Here is a 9,929-nt window from a genome sequence, read left to right on the forward strand (position 1 = left end):
AAAGTGTCATTTTTAGCGTAAAATCTGAAAGACTGTCGAAAATCACGCATTTTGATATTTTGACGGATTATCATCATATTTTTGATTATCTTTGATATGAAATTATTTTTATTCAGAATTTCAAATTATAAGTCTACTAAATATGCATTTCAAATTTGAATATTACACACACACATATGGCACAGGGAAACATAAAACCGCGATTTCCTCGAAATAAAAGTTTGTGAAAACGATCAATAGTTTGAAGTTTTTTTACGCAACATAAATTCATCGATTTAAATGCGTTTATCCATCGGATGTATAGTAAATGTCCTAGTGCCACAAATATTAAAAGAATTTTCAAGTAAGATGGTAGATATCTCATTTTATGTTATCCGAAAGGAGACAATGTGCATTTTACCAGGTGCGCATTTTGAAAGAAAACTGAAAATACCGTACATTATGTACATAATTACATGTATAAGTACATACTAAATCGAGTTTTTATTTACATGTATAAGTCCATAATAAAGCGAGTTTTTAATTGGATAGCACAATTTGTCAATTCCTTGCATCCCAGCTAAAAGTCTTGCGGAAATACTGAGGAATAGCGTACGGGCGGATGCCAAGTGCACTTTTGCGTGAAAGTATCATTTTTAGCGTAAAATCTGAAAGACTGTTGAAAATCACGCATTTTAATATTTTGACGGATTATCATCATATTTTTTATTATCTTTGATATGGAATTGTTTTTATTCAGAATTTCAAATTATAAGTCTACTAAATATGCATTTCAAATTTGAATATTACACACACATATATGGCAATATGAAATATAAAATCGTGATTTACTCAAAATAAAGGTTTTTAAAAATTATTAATGGTATAATGTTTGTGTTCCGCATCTCAATTTCGTCAAGATTTAGTGCTATTACCGAATAAATACTTGATAATTGTTGTTATGTCACATATAGTGAAAACAAATACTGAAATAAGATGCAAGATATATATCATTTAATGTTATATATGCGAAATATAACAATGCACATTATTTTTTCAGACGCGCATTTCTGATAAAAAAATAAACAGCGCACAATATTAGATCGATATTATAAGTGCGATACTCGTCATGATATTATATAGGATTATGTTTGCTTTTGTAGAGTTCGATCTTCTTGATATTTCCACGAATGAATTGGTGCTGAACTTAATTCTACCTGTGGCGATATTCAGAAATAGGTCTGATATTTAATTTGCCGTTACCATGGTAGCATTAATTTTACAGGAATATCTACATGTATATCCAAAATCATAGAAAACATACATGTATGAATAAAGCGATTGAACTAGCATTTTTAAACCACTCTGTCAATCTACATTTTACTTCAGTTATTTGATTATCAAAGTATATTAAAAAAATGGCCGTTGCACGGCAGTACCTATTTTTTGTCTCGCCGGCATAGCAGAGCAGGACTAAAGGAGCCACTTCTCCGGTTGAGGTGATTGAAAAGAGAAAAAAATCCAATAAGCATTACACTGAAAATTGACAGAGTGGTTTAAAAATGCTAGTTCAATCGCTTTATTCATACATGTATGTTTTCTATGATTTTGGATATACATGTAGATATTCCTGTAAAATTAATGCTACCATGGTAACGGCAAATTAAATATCAGACCTATTTCTGAATATCGCCACAGGTAGAATTAAGTTCAGCACCAATTCATTCGTGGAAATATCAAGAAGATCGAACTCTACAAAAGCAAACATAATCCTATATAATATCATGACGAGTATCGCACTGATAATATCGATCTAATATTGTGCGCTGTTTATTTTTTTATCAGAAATGCGCGTCTGAAAAAATAATGTGCATTGTTATATTTCGCATATATAACATTAAATGATATATATCTTGCATCTTATTTCAGTATTTGTTTTCACTATATGTGACATAACAACAATTATCAAGTATTTATTCGGTAATAGCACTAAATCTTGACGAAATTGAGATGCGGAACACAAACATTATACCATTAATAATTTTTAAAAACCTTTATTTTGAGTAAATCACGATTTTATATTTCATATTGCCATATATGTGTGTGTAATATTCAAATTTGAAATGCATATTTAGTAGACTTATAATTTGAAATTCTGAATAAAAACAATTCCATATCAAAGATAATAAAAAATATGATGATTATCCGTCAAAATATTAAAATGCGTGATTTTCAACAGTCTTTCAGATTTTACGCTAAAAATGATACTTTCACGCAAAAGTGCACTTGGCATCCGCCCGTACGCTATTCCTCAGTATTTCCGCAAGACTTTTAGCTGGGATGCAAGGAATTGACAAATTGTGCTATCCAATTAAAAACTCGCTTTATTATGGACTTATACATGTAAATAAAAACTCGATTTAGTATGTACTTATACATGTAATTATGTACATAATGTACGGTATTTTCAATTTTTCTTTCAAAATGCGCACTTGGTAAAATGCACATTGTCTCCTTTCGGATAACATAAAATGAGATATCAACCATCTTACTTGAAAATTCTTTTAATATTTGTGGCACTAGGACATTTACTATACATCCGATGGATAAACGCATTTAAATCGATGAATTTATGCTGCGTAAAAAAACTTCAAACTATTGATAGTTTTCACAAACTTTTATTTCGAGGAAATCGCGGTTTTATGTTTCCCTGTGCCATATGTGTGTGTGTAATATTCAAATTTGAAATGCATATTTAGTAGACTTATAATTTGAAATTCCGAAAAAAAATAATTTCATATTAAAGATAATAAAAAATATGATGATAATCCGTCAAAATATCAAAATGCGTGATTTTCGACAGTCCTTCAGATTTTACGCTAAAAATGACACTTTCACGCAAAATTGCGCTTGGCATCCGCCCGTACGCTATTCCTGGGTATTTTTGCAAGACTTTTAGCTGGGATGCCAAGCATTAGCAAGCATTAACAAATTTTGCCGTCCAAAGTATAAAAAATCGTTTTGGCCGGTCTACTATTACCGGTGTTGCTTTTCTCTTCATATCTTGTGTGTAGACTGGAGTTGGTGCCCCCTTCAGAAAAGTGAAAGGTGTCCTTGGTGTAAGGGACAGTTTCCTTAGTCGGGCTCCAGACCCTCGGGTAAATATACTAGTAAGGTATCATAGGTTTCTGCTCCATAGATGGTCACGATGTTCAGACAATCTTGTCACCTCATGTGCACTGTCTTTGCTGGAGTCCCGGCTGGAGTCCTCGTCAGCATATCGGTCTTTCCCATAGCATGCAGAGTATTGTTGTAATAAGTCCGGTTCCAACTGAAGGCCACCTGCCACACTTCTTTTATTTCTCTTGCACAGGATGGTACAGGTGTTTTGGGTGTTGTTTGCCATGAAGATATGAGGGAGAAGTACGTCATACATAGGTTTTCTTTGTCTTCCACGTTAAAAAGTGTTGTATAATCGCAGTTCCTTGAATGTCCTAGGTAATTTGGCTAATCCAATTTAACAGAAATTGATACTACACTATAACCTTCACAACAATTTTTAGATTTTGCTTACGCAGACTGTTGATATTCCCGCCACTCATAATTTCCTCGGGAATAATTCCTTTATCATAAGATGGTTGAGAAGAAAATACCAATCATTCGTTTGCGGCTTTGCATGTGTTGTAAGTGTAAGGCTCTATCTCTCACTAGATTTGTGACATAGAAGTAAAGTTAATTTCGATGGCGAAATTGGATATACTCTGATAATATACACAGAGGACACAGGAGACATTGAAGTTCTGGAGTATTTATTATTACCTCTCTTGAAGGTAGAGATAGTAATAATAATGATATTGAAGATACTGATATTCCAGATAATATCTATGAATTATATCGGTATAGTGTCCATATTTACAGTGTTATAATATTTATATTCAAAACGGTCAATTAATATGTGTCCCATGTCCATATACAATATTGTGGAAAATATATAAAATATGAAGAACGTTTTTTTTTATCCAAATTAAAATCCATTGTCGGAACCAGGCCCCGCCCCTGAGCCGTCCGTCGATGCTTCTTCCTCGTATCCGCTCGACTCGAAATAACCAGTCTGTCCCATTCCCTGACTCTCCTGATGTCATTTCTTCATATTGTCGGACGAGCTCTAACTCAAACTGCCGGTCCACATCCATACTTTCTGTCTTTCCTCATCGCTATCCGCGGGTTCATGTTTAACTCTATCTAATCTGCAGGATCGAATTGAAAATTTCTGCGTCGAGCCCGGTACATTATTTTGTTCCGTTCTATTTCGAAATCCCTCAAAATTTTCCCCAATATCATTTGATTTTGCAAGTATGTCCTGAAAATCCATATCTTTGAATTTACCAAGGAGGAATTCAATCTTATCGTTCACCATGTCGATCGCTCCACTTGCTACATTAAATTTTGATAGTACGGTGTGTTCTTAACGTGAAAAAGCAGGACTCTCCTCTACACGGGGCCTCCATTTAACGTGCTATTCGAGAGAAATGTTTAGCTGATCAGAGACAAGTACTAATCTTTACATAGTCCCTTTGCGATTTCCCCTTAAATAACATCGTTTTTAATTCCTTCAGACTGGACGCCAATACAGAGGCAGAATCCAGAAAAGGATTCGGCTGCATCAGGGCGTGGGCGTATCCGGGTATACATCCGGATGTCTTTTTGCCCCATTATTAATGGTCTCTGCCAACGGAATGCGCATGCGTAAACAATCAAAACTTTTCTATCCATATCCAGCAGGTGGGGGAAGGGGGGGGGGTTACGCCAACAGGATGTAGAAATCTATTGTGGTTTAGTACCAATCATGATATCAGGGCGTTTCATTTCTAAGATTTCTATTAGGCTTAGCTAATTTATATGCCTCCTTTATTGTCTCAATCTATAAACTAGTATAAAAAATGAAAGAAGAATAGTTTCAAAGAACAGTTTATATAAACACTTAACGAGTATGGTCTAATCTAATAATAATAATTCGATTTATATACAGAAGATGCAATGCGCTGTTGGTGGCATAAGACAAGTTAAGGCTTATGTGTGTTTTTAGATGTTTTTTGAAGAGGTCAAGAGAAGAGAGGTTTCGGAGAGATAGAGGGAGTTTGTTCCAAAGAAACTGAATATAAACCCGATTTTAATTCTATATGATGTGTTTTACCTCATCATTAACTAGTGTGTGATCTCTTTTAAATTTCGAAATATACTATGCATGTCGGGATGCAATTCATTTTTCATTTTTTTTCGTAGTCGATGTCATGCAGTATTTCTAGTTTTACCTTTACTCCGAAAGCCTCCATTACAAAATGGCAGCGGTCACATTATAATTTTCAGTATTGGGAGGTGGAAAATAGTTCATAAAATTATCATTTTTATTTGATTTTTCATCTGATATCATTTTTTTATCGAGGGCCCCATTGCAGAAACAAAAGTTGATTTTTAATCAATCAAAAACGTGTATTATATATAGAGAATTGCGCTTGATTTTGACTTGATATTTTTTAAAGATGTGTTCATACACAATTTTATCTGCTTTATCTACTCAACTTTACCTTAAGGGTTTCAAGGGAAGTTCATCCTGACGGTTAAGATATCATCAGACACATCCTCTCATAGAAAAAGTACTTTTATTCATCATAATGATATGAAATTTATTTTACATCAACACCTATTATGAGCGGGCTGATTGCATAATCATTACGTCACAATTAAAACCTCTTTATCAAACCTTCACCAATATTCTATTATGATTTTGCTGATTTTTATTAAATGCGACTGATAGTCCGGGTGAACTTTATCCCATTTAAGAATGTTGTATGACTTCAAGTCATACACTTCTTCATTACATTCCAGCACGATACTGCATGGACTGCTGGGGCCCGTAACGTTTCATAAAGGACTTACAACTGTTTGCCATTATGACAACTACCATGGTAACAAGGCTCAGCAGTCAATCAGAATCAAGGTTACCATGGTAGTTGCCATAATATAATGGCAACGTAACAACAGTTGCAAGTCTTTCATGAAACGGTGTTTTTGTGATGATGATTTGGGTAGAGTGGGGATGCACTAACTGGTTGGTGATTCTTATTATGAACAACATGCAATTTAATATTGACAGGGTGTAACTTGGACTTTGAAGTGATATTTGTTTTGACAACTTATATTTCAATTTGTATCGAAAATGTCAATGATATTGGTCTGTTGGATCATAATGTATTCCTGTGTTGAAAATGGCACATCAAAAACTGTGTTATGTGGTTGACTCATTGTGTTGATTAAAGATGAATTCTATTTTCAAATCATATCATTTCAGGCCAGGCAATTGTGATTTTCTTTTTTTAATTTGTATATTGTTTTAATTTAATTGAGCTTGTCTGTCGGCAGTAGATGTGAAAATACCGAGTGTGAGACCGAGAAAGTGAAGAAAGAGCGAGTGAGAGAGGGAGAGAGGGAGGGGAAAGGGAGATAAAGTGTTTGTGAGATGGCCGGGGAGGGGGCGGGGGTTACAGAGGGGGAGAGAGGGAGAGAGAGGGAGAGAGAGCAAGATGTGAAATATAATATTACAATGAAAGAAAGATGGAGAGGGATAGTCTAACCCGAAATCGGGCCAATACATAGACTCATTAGAAAATAACATGGGCCTGTTTCAAGAAGAAAAATTAGTAATTATAAAAATGAATTATATCAATCAAAATCGTACAGATTAATTTACACATAATAATTGAACAATCGCGTTGGTTTCACTGCTTAACAACTTGGCCGGGGTATTGATCTCCAAGCAGTTGGTCTACTACTCTACTCAGAAATTTTCATACCTCACGGGGTCAAAAAACTTATTAAAGGAAATATACTTTGTACAATTATAGCATTTTTTTCCACCCGCGTTGCATTTCACTTTGTATATGACCAAATGTACATTTCGTCCACTTATAGTTTTTTTCTTATTACTTTACTTTAAATAAATCCAACGATGCTTATAGGACTATGCCTGTTCATCGATTCAAGGGAATAAACTGTGTGCTCCACAGGGGCGGATCAAGGATTTCCGAAGGGGGGTGGGGATATTTTCCCCGAGTAAAATTCGACAAGCAAAAAAAAAGGTCTCACTTTCAAGGGGAGGGGGGGGGGCAGGGGGCATACTTTTGTTTTAACGGCATTTTTACGTTACAAATTCTCATTGTGCCTCTCAAGGGGATGGGGGACACGAGACGGCTGTGCCCCCCCCCCCGTGGATCCGCCAATGGTGCTACACACTACCAGTTTCAATTAGTTGCATATGGCAAGACCGAAAATCTATTTCTCATAGTCGTAAACAAAAACAACGACCTTCCAATTATTATCAAGCAGATTCTTAACAGAATTTACAAAAGGTTCCGAAACCACATTTTGTTTTGCACTTTATTAAATGAAAATTGGATTTATATAAAACAACTGATCCATCTTACCGTGTATAGACTAATTGGATATTAGAAGAAATGCACTGGCGTGGAGATGCGGTGGCTTTGGGGCCATGCCCATCCCCCCCAAAAAACACGACCAAGGGGGAAAAAGAAAAGAAAGAAAGAAACGGGAAAGATTGAAATGTGTTATCTTCTGAATACAATGTCAAAATCTATCCAAAATTAAATTTGTTCTATCACTAAATTCGCTCGCTTCACTTATTTGCATCTTTTTAGAACTTTTGCTCCATCCGCGAAATCTGCTCCCTATAGCTGGAAATTGAACGAAATGACAATTAGATCAAATGACATGTTTTTCGACTTGGTAGTAAACGAACTAGAAGTATACCATATGGGATGAGAATACAAACAGAAAGAAGATAGAGTGCAGAGAGTCGATCAACAATTCCCTAAATTTCATTAAATTTACAGCAAAATAGGGGTAAACGTCCACTTTTTTTTTTTAGATGATTCAACACATATAACATAGGCGTAAGGGAAGTGGGGCTAGTGGAGGTATTTTCCTTGCCCCCCCCCCCACCCCAGGTCAAATAGGGGGACATAATTTAGTATCTTTCCGACCACCCCCAAAGAATAGCAACAAATAACAGCACTAATAATGATATTAATGAAGGGCAAAGAAGAAAAAAACTAATAAAGCGTGTATTTCTGGGGAAAGGTTCTAAAGATTAGGAGGCCGCGCCCCTCCCTATTGACGGTGCAAAAAAGGAAAAGAAGAGAAAATGACGATGAAGAAAAAAAGTAGAATTAATAAGAATTAAAAATTAAGAAGAAGAAGAAGACGAATCGAAGAAGAAAAAGAAGGAGGAGCTGCTCGTCTGTGACGTCAAATAATAAAAACCTTGAAAATTCATTTGTAATAATTTTAGTTTATAATTTATTTTTTTTGGGAAAATTTCCACAATAATTTCTCGATTGTTTTGTGCATGATTAATCCATTTATAGTAACTTATCAAAGTTGCACTTCCCTTTAATTAAGTTCAAGTTCGTCTTTATTATCCATATCGGAAATTTGTTTTGTTCATAACTTCCGGACAACTTCCCGTCAATAAACATCAAAATGAAGTATTGAACATGCAAATGATTATATCATGAGAGGGCCCGGAGGGGGCCTAGCTACTCTCCGGCCTACACGGGGCCTTGAATCTGCATTTTTAAGTCTCAACATATGCTCAAAGGGGAACGAAACCTTTGGAACAAATAGGCTTGTGTAGAAACAGAAAAATCAAAAAATAAGAATAAAGAAAGTTTGAGAAATATCGGACAAATAATGAGAAAGTTATGAGCATTTGAATATTGCAATCACTAATGCTATGGAGATCCTCCTGTTGGCAATGCGACAAGGATGTGTGATGTCACTGATGAACAACTTTCCCTATGGTGGACTATAAAATACCCTCAAAATGTCTCTTTTTGCTTTTTCTTATGATGATACAAACTCTTTATCCATGATGTATTCTTAAAAAGTATGTATTACATGCCCTCATGGAGAAAGAACACATGATCTATGGATAGATGTGATAAAAGAGGCAATTCAAGTGAAATATATACTAAAGTAATGGGGAGAGTTGTTCACAAGTGACATCACACATCTTTGTCGCATTGCCAATTTGCTATCTCCATAGCATTAGTGATCGCAATATTCAAATGCTCATAACTTTCTCATTATTTGTCCGATTTTTCTCAAACTTTTGTTGATCTGGGGCCTGTTGCATGACGAGATGAGCGATACGTAGGAACGTCCTAGGACCATTCTTCCGAGATAGGAAGATTGGCGACAAATCAGCGCTTTCCGTTTCACGAAGGTAATTTTGTCTTCCAAGTCCGCGACATCGTTTTATATCGATAGTATCGGAAAAATATTTAGTCTTCATCGTCACCTGAACCTTTTATTTTGGAATGACGACTTTTCATAAAATCATTTATTTCAATAAAAGGAGATCAAATGATGTTTTAATTATTAATGATCGTTGAATTGATGTATGGAGCTTACTTCATGAGGTAAAAAGAGAAAAAAATGAAGATTCACAAACATAACTGAATAAAATCGAAATTGTCATTATTTGCCTTATTTATAACACGGTGTCCGTTTAGAGACACCTTTCATTGATATTTCAACGAAAGAGACCCTTGTCCGATATAAAAATTGATTTAACTAAGTAATTTCGACATTTTACTTGTTCAATATTCTGTATTTTTAAAGAATACTTATATATAGTGATAATTTTGCAAATTATGTGTTAATATGTTATTTGTAGAGGTAAAAATAGGGTTTGAATGGGGTAAACAAAATCAACAGTGTCTGATTGTATGAGACTAAAAAGGAAAATATGAGAGGCTGCGTGTGAAAAATCAAATTTATTTATTTTATTTGTTAGATATAACGCAAGAAATACAAATGTGAGTGTTTAGAGTATAAACATACCTCAGTTGCATGAAAAGTAACCGAAGACA

Source organism: Lytechinus variegatus, chromosome 1 (assembly GCF_018143015.1).
Source record: "Lytechinus variegatus isolate NC3 chromosome 1, Lvar_3.0, whole genome shotgun sequence".
In the NCBI taxonomy this organism is placed as follows: Eukaryota; Metazoa; Echinodermata; class Echinoidea; order Temnopleuroida; family Toxopneustidae; genus Lytechinus; species Lytechinus variegatus.